The following is a 9,662-nucleotide window of genomic DNA, read 5'->3' on the forward strand; positions in this document are numbered from 1 at the left end:
CTTACTTCCTCCTATGCTCAGATAGGCGACGGGTCCGAAGAGGTCCATATGCATCAGCTCCAGAGGTCTTCAAGTGGTCATCACATTCTTGCTGTGATGTGCTCCTGCCACTTGTTTACCTGCTTGACAAGCTGCACAAGGTCTATCTTTTTCGAATTGCACGTTAGTCAAACCTATCACGTGTTCTCCCTTTAGAAGCTTGTGAAGGTTCTTCATCCCCACATGTGCTAAGCGAAGATGCCACAACCAGCCCATTCTAGTCTTAGCAATTAAGCATGCATCTAGACCGGCCTCCTCTTTTGCAAAATCAACTAAATAAAGTTTGTCGTCTAGTACACCCTTAAAAGCTAGTGAACCATCACATCTTCTAAAGACAGACACATCTACATTTGTAAATAAACAATTATATCCCATATTACATAATTGACTGACAGATAGTAAATTATATCCAAGAGACTTAACTAAAAACACATTAGAGATAGAGTGCTCATTTGATATTGCAATCTTGCCTAAACCTTTCACCTTGCCTTGGTTCCCATCACCGAATATGATTGAATCTTGGGAATCCTTATTCTTGACGTAGGAGGTGAACATCTTCTTTTCCCCCGTCATATGGTTCGTGCATCCGCTGTCGATAATCCAGCTTGAACCCCCGGATGCATAAACCTGCAAGGCAAATTAGGCTTGGGTCTTAGGTACCCAACTCTTGTTGGGTCCTACAAGGTTAGTCACAATTGTCTTAGGGACCCAAATGCAAGTTTTATCACCCTTGCATTTTGCCCCTAATTTCCTAGCAACTATCTTCCTATCCTTTCTACAAATAGCAAAGGAAGCATTTAAAGCATGATAAATTGTAGAGGGTCCATTCATAACTTTCCTTGGAACATGAACAATATTCTTTCTAGGCACATGATGAATATTTTTCCTAGGCATATCTCTACCATGCATAAGGAAGAACTGGGAGCAAACATAGCATAAGAATCATAGGCATGTGAATCACAAGAATTACAACTCCTATGAGACTGTCTTCTATCATTGTACATAAAAGCATGGTTCTTTTTAGTACTACTTGCCATAGGGGCCTTCCCTTTCTCCTTGGCGGAGATGGGAGCCTTATGGCTTGTTAAGTTCTTGGCTTCCCTCTTGAAGCCAAGCCCATCCTTAATTGAGGGGTGTCTACCAATCGTGTAGGCATCCCTAGCAAATTTTAGTTTATCAAAATCACTTTTGCTAGCCTTAAGTTGGGCATTAAGACTAGCCATTTCATCATTTAACTTTGCAATAGAAGCTATGTGTTCACTACAAGCATCAATATCAATATCTTTACATCTATTGCAAATAACAACATTTTCAACACAAGTTGTTGATTTACTAGCTATTTCTAACTTAGCATTCAAATCATCATTAATGCTCCTTAAGCTAGAAATTGTCTCATGGCAAGAAGATAATTCACAAGAAAGCATTTCATTTCTCTTAACTTCTAAGGCATGAGATTTTTGTGCTTCTACAAATTTGTCATGTTCTTCATACAACAAGTCCTCTTGTTTTTCTAAAAGCCTATTCTTATCATTCAAGGCATCAATTAATTCATTAATTTTATCTACCTTGGTTCTATCTAGGCCCTTAAATAAACATGAATAATCTATTTCATCCACATCACTAGATTCGTCCTCACTTGAAGAAGCATAAGTAGAGTTTCGAGTACATACCTTCTTCTCCCTTGCCATAAGGCATGTGTGACGCTCGTTGGGGAAGAGGGATGACTTGTTGAAGGCGGTGGCGGCGAGTCCTTCATTGTCGGAGTCGGACGAGGAGCAATCTGAATCCCACTCCTTGCCAAGAAGTGCCTCGCCCTTTGCCTTCATATAGTTCTTATTCTTCTCCCTCTTGTTCCCTTGATCCTGATCACTATGATTGTCGGGACAGCTAGCAATAAAATGACCAAGCTTACCACATTTGAAGCATGAGTGCTTCCCCTTTGTCTTGGTCTTGCTTGGCTGCCCCTTGCGACCTTTTAGCGCCGTCTTGAATCTTTTGATGATGAGGGCCATCTCTTCATCATTAAGTCCGGTCGCCTCAATTTGTGCCACCTTGCTAGGTAGCGCCTCCTTGCTTCTTGTTGCCTTGAGAGCAAGGGGTTGAGGCTCGTTGATTGGACCATTCAATGCGTCGTCCACGTATCTTGCCTCCTTGATCATCATTCGCCCGCTTACGAATTTTCCAAGGACTTCTTCGGGCGACATTTTGGTGTACCTAGGATTCTCACGAATATTATTCACCAAATGAGGATCAAGAACGGTAAAGGACCTTAGCATCAGTCGGATGACGTCGTGGTCCGTCCATCGTGTGCTTCCGTAGCTCCTTATTTTGTTGATAAGGGTCTTGAGCCGGTTGTATGTTTGGGTTGGCTCCTCGCCCCTTATCATCGCGAATCGTCCAAGCTCTCCCTCCACCAACTCCATCTTGGTGAGCAAGGTGACATCATTACCCTCATGAGAAATCTTGAGGGTGTCCCAGATCTGCTTGGCGTTATCCAAGCCGCTCACTTTGTGTTATTCATCCCTGCACAATGAAGCTAGAAGAACAGTAGTAGCTTGTGCATTCTTATGAATTTGCTCATCAATGAACATGGGACTATCCGTACTATCAAAGTGCATTCCACTCTCTACAATCTCCCATATACTAGGATGGAGAGAGAACAAGTGACTACGCATTTTGTGACTCCAAAATCTGTAGTCCTCTCCATCAAAATGAGGAGGTTTACCAAGTGGAATAGATAATAAATGAGCATTTGTACTTTGAGGAATACGAGAGTAATCAAAAGAAAAGTTCCAATTAACCGTCTTTCGTTTGTCGTAGTCATTGTCGTCGTTGTCCTTATGAGAAGAAGTGGATTCATCACTGTCGTCGTAGTAGACAATCTCCTTGATGCGTCTCGACTTCTTCTTCCTTCCATTTTTGCGTCTATGGCCCGAGCCCGAGTCGGTAGGCTTATCATCCTTGGGCTCGTTGACGAAGGACTCCTTCTCTTTGTCGTTGATCACGATTCCCTTCCCCTTAGGATCCATCTCTTCGGGCGATTAGTCCCTTTGTGAAGAGAACGGCTCTGATACCAATTGAGAGCACCTAGAGGGGGGGGGTGAATAGGTGATCCTGTAAAACTTGAAAACTTAAGCCACAAAAACTTGGTTAAGCGTTAGCACAGTAAATGCCAAGTGGCTAGAGAGGAGTCTCAACAAAACACAATAACCACAAGAAATCAATCACAGAGATGGCACGGTGGTTATCCCGTGGTTCGGCCAAGACCAACGCTTGCCTACTCCACGTTGTGGCGTCCCAACGGACGAGGGTTGCAATCAACCCCTCTCAAGCGGTCCAAAGACCCACTTGAATACCACGGTGTTTTGCTTGCTTTTCTCAATCCCGTTTGCGAGGAATCTCCACAACTTGGAGCCTCTAGCCCTTATACTTGAAGTTCTCAAAGAAGCACAGAGCAAGGGAGGATTAGCAACGCACACAAGACACAAGAATCAGAGTGTCAACACACACACAAGTCGCAACAAGAGCTCGCAACACAACTCAATGAGTTCACAACTCCACTAGATGTAACACCCGGGTTTTAGGGGTCCAAAGCCCGGGCGTAAACATAATCACCAGGTGTGCTGGGACCAAGTCTCACACATATGATGAATCATGGCACAGGATCGAATGTCACATCTTTACTACATAACAGGAGTTCTATACAAAATAAGTAAATAATTACATTATAAGGAGACAACGGTCCAGCAACCCAAAGTTGACTGGGAGACGACGACCTAGACCTCTCACGAACACATCGCAGCATCCTCCAAGCGCTTCATCCTGTGGTACCTGTTCTTGACCTGTGGGGGGGTGTGAGACAGCAAGAGTGAGCTCACATACGTTCATCGCTCAACAAGTTGTGGGGAATAATGTGAATGATCTCGCCAAAGGTGGGAGCTCACGTGAAGTGTAAGGCTTACCAAAGAGGATGGTTAGAGCTGAGCATTGCTTTTAAAGTTGGTCAAAATTTTATTAGCAATTACTAAGTATAAGTAGATACCAACCCAATTAAATAGTAGAACAAAAGTAACAACCTCACCTGCGATGCAATGCATATGACAAATTGAGTTTAAGTTCCATAATTTAATCATCAGAGAGTCCTGAGCTGCTCATGACCGTGAGCTCGGCTAGTATACCAGTTTTACACTCTGCAGAGGTGGTACCCTTTACCCACAAGTCATGTTACCCATCTGCCAAGAGATCGCGACTTCCCATACACCTCTACCGAGGAGGCGAGGCAGGGTAACACTACGAGGCCTTTACAAAGTTCCACTAGCTTCAGAAAACCCGCTACAGTTTATAGGAAGCTCCAATGCAAGAATCCCTTGCAGGACCGCCATCGCAGCAAAATCCTCCCGAGGGCCTCCCTACACTGACCACTCCCCTACTGCCCTTGCCCCTTTCGGGTAAGGTAGTCCTCCACTAGCTTTCCTAATTAATCAGCCAAGGGCGTCCCATTAAACCCTTGTGGTGGCACGTGGTTCTCAAGTTAAGCTCTATGTTCCAATTAACATTAATGATCTTGTCATGAACATAAATAAAATAACAACATAATTGGATCATAGATATAATGAAATATTAACCCAAAACCATATAAAGCAGTAGCAGAACTTCCCAAGTGATTCAGGGGTAAACAAGGTATTCAGGATAAACAAACTAGGGTGACCTATTGGGTCCCATCAAAATTAAACCTATGCATGGTAAATGATTATAAAGAACATTATTGGGTACAAAGTGGACAAGGGCACAACTTGCCTGAGACTTGAGATTCCAGGTACCAGGATGATCTTCAGATTCTTGTGACCTCACTGCTAGTCGTAGTAATACAAACATACATGGTATAGGCAAAATTAACATCACACCAAACATAAGAACAACTGAATAATAATAATCTATGCGTTGCTACGAGACTAACGGAACTTGAACGGATCAAATCGGAGTTAAAACGGAGGAGATACGAATTTCCTAAGGTTTTATGTATTTGATACGATGTTAATTAAGAAATAAATTTTAATACCATTTTCATGTTAAAACAGAGACACAGGGTGATAAACAACATTATTACAAAATCATAGAAACTGAAATGGATTAATTTGGACTTAGTATGCATTTTCTATGAATTAAACAAATTCTGGCATTTATTTTTACACTAAAAATCAATTTCTAAATGATTTTATAGGTTTTTCTTCCCTGCCTGGGCTGCGCGCACTATTTACAGAGAACCCAGGGGTCTCGGGGAAAGATTCCCAAGACACAAAAAATCCTGGACTGGACCGCGGGTTAGTATCCTAAATCCAGAGGGGCTCTTTAGCAAAATACTACGGCCGAAGGGGTACAGAGAGATTTGGGCCGTTGGATTAGATGCGAACGAGCCAGATTAAATCCAGCTGCCCGCGAAGCGATACGCGACGTGGTCCGCCCGATCTAGGATCTACGGTACCGATTTAATTACCCCAGAATACGTTTGCATCCATCCGATCCTATACCTACGGCCACGATTCAATAAGGTGGGATCTAATCGTAACTGTCCGTATCCAAATCAACGGCAGTCGCCCACCACGCACCCCATGCCATTGCCGGGCGGCGGTGCCGCCCATGCCAACGACGGCGAGTTCGTCGGAGAGTGGCCAATAGGCGCCCCGAGGGCCTATTTTCTACCCCGGCTGGTGCTACGCGAAGAGGATAACTAGGCGAGCCATATGGGGTAGCGACATACCAGAATCCGAAGCCAGAGCTCCCTAGTCGCGGTGTAATGCGGACTGCGGCGCTCACCCTATTCCGGTGAGAAATTCCCCGTGCTCTGACCGGCCGTTCACCAAATTGGTGGTCGGGTTAGCTTCCCCGAGTCCAGTCGAAGCACCGCAGCGACCGGTGAGGATGAACCCGAGGTTCTCGGTGCGGCGCGACTACAGCTCCCCAAGCGGCGTTCCAAAGCTCCCTTTCACTCTTGCGTTGGTCAGCGATGGTTCTGTATGATGCGGCCCAGGGTGAGTTGCCAGCAGAGGGCGCGGCGACCCCGTTTTATGAGAAGGCCCGAGACCACGCCGAGGGGAAAAAGTCGTTGTGGCGCGCGGATCTCGGCGGGGACCTCCGTGACGGTCGCGCATTTGTTGCGGAGACGAAACTGACAGGAGTGAAGAGGCCAACGGGTGAGGTCCCACACGACAGACACGACCCACCAAGTCCGCGGAACTCGGCCCTGGCAAGGCGGGCGGGCAGTTGATGGCGTTCGGCCATGCGGAGTGGAGCGCGAGGTTCGCGGGAGGTGATGCAGGCGCGGAGAAGATTTCGGCGGTAGGTAGGAGATGGCGCTGACGGTCTGGGCCCGACTGCCAGGGTTTCAAGCGTGAGCGCTGGGAGACCGCCGTCACGGGCCCACCAGCCAGCACGCCCCGTGATCCTAGTGTCCGCTGCCTACCCTGCCCGCGGGACCCACCAGTCGGCGAGAAAACACCCAGGCGCGCGCAGGTGACTGAGTGCACGAGTTGGGCCAAGAGAGGAGATAAGTGGAGATGGGCCGAAATGTGCTTGCGCGAGCCCAGAACTGATTTTCTCCTTTTCTTTTTATTTTCTTGTTATTTTGTTTTTATTTGATATCCCAATTTCAAAATTGAGTTCGAATCTGGAGTTGAGATTTTAAATTTAGGTTTTTAATGCACAAACAAAAACACCAGTATAAAATTTGCCAATTTATTTATCTAAGTATTGGTTCACAAATGCAATGCACAAATAATTTTGAATGTGTGATCAAAGTTAAAAAGTTTAATTTAGAAGAACAAAAATATTCATTATATATTTCTTTTGTGAAAAGTAAGGTCCAATATAAAGAATTACCTTGGTGGGATATTTTTCTTTACAAGTATTTTATATATAGTTTATTCAAAAAGTACCTCTAGTCTTACGATGATTTTTTTTCTCTCCCATCTTTTCTTAGATAACATTTTTATTTAGTTCCTGAGATGATTTTTTTCTAGATCCCAAAAATAGAGTTTTAGGGTGTTACACTAGAGCTCTATATGCTATCACAATGAAACAAATGTGCGGAATCGAGGTCTTGGTGCTTAGAAATGTTGTAGGAATGCTTGGTGTTCTCCTCCATGCGCCTAGGGGTCCCTTTTATAGCCCCAAGGCAGCAAGGAGTCGTTGAGAGCATTCTAGGAAGGCTGATCTTGCCTTCTGTCGACTGGCGCACCAGACAGTCCGGTGCACACCGGACAGTGTCCGGTGCCTGATTTCTTTCCTTAAATGGTGAAGCCGACCGTTGCAGATTCGGGAGCCGTTGGCGCACCGGACATGTCCGGTGCACACCGGACATGTCCGGTGCACACCGGACAGTCTGGTGCCCCCTTCTAGCCGTTGGCTCGGCCATGTGTCCCGCGCAGATCGCGCGGCCGACCGTTGGCCCGGCCGACCGTTGGCTCACCGGACAGTCCGGTGCACACCGGACAGTCCGGTGAATTATAGCCGTACGTCGCCGGTGAATTCCCGAGAGCGGCCAGTTCGCTCGAGCCAGCCTGGCGCACCGGACACTGTCCGGTGCACCACCGGACAGTCCGGTGCTCCCAGACTGAGCAAAGTCTTGGCTGCTCGAGCCAAGACAATTCCAATTCGATTTTTCCTGTTTCCAGCACTTAGACACAATATATTAGTCTCTAAAACAATGTACTAAGTCTGAGAAACATACCTTTATCCTTGATTTGTACTTTGTCCACCATTTTACACTTAGGCACTTGTGTTGGACACTAAATCACCAAAACACTTAGAAATGGCCCAAGGGCACATTTCCCTTTCAGGACCCTCGTCGGAAATGCTTTCTGACAAGGTTTCTACTGGCCGACCGCAGTGGCCGACGCCACTAGGATTGTACGCTCCTGCAGAGGGTGTCAATTCTACGCGAGACAGACACACCTGTCCGCTCAGACCCTGCAAACAATACCCATCACTTGGTCGTTTGCCGTATGGGGTCTGGACCTCGTCGGTCCCTTGCAGAAGGCACCTGGGGGCTTCAAGCAACTGCTTGTCACCATCGACAAATTCTCCAAGTGGATCGAGGTTCGACCCTTAACCAGCATCGGGTCCGAGCGGGCGGTGGCGTTCTTCACAAATTTTATCCATCGCTTAGGGGTCCCGAACTCCATCATCACCGACAATGGCACGCAGTTCACTGGGAAGAAGTTCCTGGACTTCTGCGAAGACCACCACATCCGTGTGGACTGAGCCAACGTAGCTCACCCAATGACAAATGGGCAAGTGGAGCGCGCCAACGGTATGATTTTGCAGGGACTGAAGCTGAGGATCTACAACGACCTCAATAAGTTCGGCAAGCGGTGGATAAAAGAGCTACCCTCGGTGGTTTGTAGTCTGAGGACGACGCCAAGCCGGGCCACGGGTTTCTCGCCGTTCTTTCTAGTCTATGGGGTCGAGGTCATCCTACCCACGGACTTAGAATACGGTTCCCCGAGGACGAAGGCTTACGACGACCAAAACAACCAGACCAACCGGGAAGACTCGTTGGACCAGCTAGAAGAGGCTCGGGACGTGGCCTTACTACACTCGGCGCGGTATCAGCAGTCCCTGCGACGCTACCATGCCCGAAGGGTTCGGCCCCGAGGCTTCCAAGTGGGAGACTTGGTACTTCGGCTGCGACAAGACGCCCGAGGGCGCCACAAGCTTACTCTTCCCTGGGAAGGGCCCTTCATCATCGCCAAGGTTTTGAAGCCCGGGACATACAAGCTGGCCAACGATCAAGGCGAGGTCTACAGCAACGCTTGGAACATCCAACGGCTACGTCGCTTTTACCCTTAAAATGTTTCAAGTTGTTTATGTACCTCGCTTTCTTTCATGCATAAATAAAGTCTAACCATCAAGGAAGGATCAGCCTTGCCTCAGCAAATCCCGACCCTCCCTCGGAGGCTAGAAGGGGGAAACCCCCTCTACATCAAAAATTTTCCTCGGAAAAGTCTTTTGCCAGAACCTCTTTTCGTGCTTTTCGACTACGTCGGTAACAGAATCCTGAAGACGAGCAAGAGAGACCTTGAACGATAAGGCCGACCGAGCCGAGGGACTCCTACGCCTCCGGGATACGGATACCTCACTCGTCACCTTCCGTGAAAAGTAGCTCATGCTCGGATAAGCGATTCTGCTACCGAACAAGTCCTAACGCTCGGAAACTTTTCTGCCAGAACGACTTTCGTGCCGTTTCGACTGCGTCGATAACAGAATCCTAAAAACGACGAGGGACCACGTAAGCGGCAAGGTCGACCGAGCCGAGGGACTCCTACGCCTCCGGGATACGGATACCTCACTCATCACCTTCCGCGAAAAGTGACTCACGCTTGGACAAGGGATTCTGCTACCGAACAAGTCTTAACGCACGAAATGAGAGGAAAGAAAGCGCAGCTTTATAATCCAACGATTAAAATGTTTAGGCCTCAGTGGCCGCAAAAAACATATGCATACTTCAAGCAAACTGTTCTTGCAGGCTCAGACATCGGCAGGGGGAGGAGCGGCACCCTCGGCGTCGTTTCCACCTTCGACAGAATGTCGCACGGCCCCAGGCGGCGACACGGGCGGAAGGACCT

Source organism: Zea mays, chromosome 3, assembly GCF_902167145.1.
Source record: "Zea mays cultivar B73 chromosome 3, Zm-B73-REFERENCE-NAM-5.0, whole genome shotgun sequence".
Lineage (NCBI taxonomy): Eukaryota > Viridiplantae > Streptophyta > Magnoliopsida > Poales > Poaceae > Zea > Zea mays.